Genomic DNA, 1,375 nt, shown 5'->3' with positions numbered 1-1,375 from the left:
TATGGCATTCAGAGCATCAATCTCAAGAACTCCTTTCTTCTGACTTGTCCCATTGTTCACAGGATTCCTTTCAGAAGTGTACATGAATTGGTTATTTGCAACCATTTCAATGAGCTCTTGAGCTTCTGTAGGCGTCTTCTTCAGATGAAGAGATCCTCCAGCAGAGCTATCCAAAGACATCTTGGATAGTTCAGAGAGACCATCATAGAAAATACCTATGATGCTCCATTCAGAAAGCATGTCTGAAGGACACTTTCTGATTAATTGTTTGTATCTTTCCCAAGCTTCATAGAGGGATTCTCCATCCTTCTGTCTGAAGGTTTGGACTTCCACTCTAAGCTTGCTCAATTTCTGAGGTGGAAAGAATTTTGCCAAGAAGGCATTGGCTAGCTTTTCCCAAGAGTCCAGGCTTTCTTTAGGTTGAGAATCCAACCATGTTCTAGCTCTGTCTCTTACAGCAAAAGGGAATAGCATAAGTCTATAGACCTCAGGGTCTACCCCATTAGTCTTGACTGTGTCACAGATTTGCAAGAATTCAGCTAAAAACTGATGAGGATCTTCCATTGGAAGTCCATGGAACTTGCAATTCTGTTGCATTAGAGAAACTAATTGAGGCTTAAGCTCAAAGTTGTTTGCTCAAATGGCAGGGATAGAGATGCTTCTCCCATAGAAGTCGGGAGTAGGTGCAGTAAAGTCACCCAGCACCTTCCTTGCATTGTTTGCATTGTTGTTTTCGGCTGCCATGTGTTCTTCTTCTTTGAAGAATTCGGTCAGGTTCTCTAAAGAGAGTTGTGCTTTAGCTTCTTTTAGCTTTTGCTTCAAGGTCCTCTCAGGTTCAGGGTCCGCTTCAACAAGAATGCCTTTGTCTCTGCTCCTGCTCATATGAAAGAGAAGAGAACAAGAAGATGTAGAATCCTCTATGTCACAGTATAGAGATTCCTTGAGGTGTCAGAGGAGAAGAAAAATAGAAGAAAGAAGGTAGAAGAATTCGAACTTGATGAGATAAAGTTCGAATTGTGCATTAAGAAGGAGTAGTACTCCATAAATAGAAGGATGTGAGAAGGAGGGAAGAGAATTTTCGAAAATTAATTAGAAAGATGTCAAAAACATTTTAAAAATTGATTGATAATTTTCGAAAATTGAAAGTGGAAAAGAAATTAAGTGATTTTTGAAAAAGATTTTGAAATTAGAAATTAAAAAGATTTGATTGAAAACTGATTTTGAAAAAGATGTGATTAAAGAGATATGATTGAAAAGATTTGATTTAAAAAACGATTTTAAAAGATATGTTTTGAAAACAATTTTTTTTTAAAGATTTGATTTTGAAAATTAGTAACTTGGCTATCAAGAAAAGATATGATTCAAACATTAAACC

At 36.7% G+C, this 1,375-nt stretch overlaps 1 non-coding gene across 1 annotated transcript; it reads left to right on the top strand.

Annotated features, from left to right (window-relative positions):
- The first annotated feature begins 234 nt into the window (after positions 1-234).
- LOC130972103 (small nucleolar RNA R71) lies at positions 235-342 on the top strand. Its single transcript, XR_009083301.1, has one exon. It is a non-coding gene; the product is annotated as a small nucleolar RNA R71 (small nucleolar RNA).
- The last annotated feature ends 1,033 nt before the right edge of the window (positions 343-1,375 follow it).

This window comes from Arachis stenosperma, chromosome 3 (assembly GCF_014773155.1).
Source record: "Arachis stenosperma cultivar V10309 chromosome 3, arast.V10309.gnm1.PFL2, whole genome shotgun sequence".
NCBI classification, from domain to species: domain Eukaryota; kingdom Viridiplantae; phylum Streptophyta; class Magnoliopsida; order Fabales; family Fabaceae; genus Arachis; species Arachis stenosperma.
This window is presented reverse-complemented; position numbering and strand designations above follow the sequence as displayed.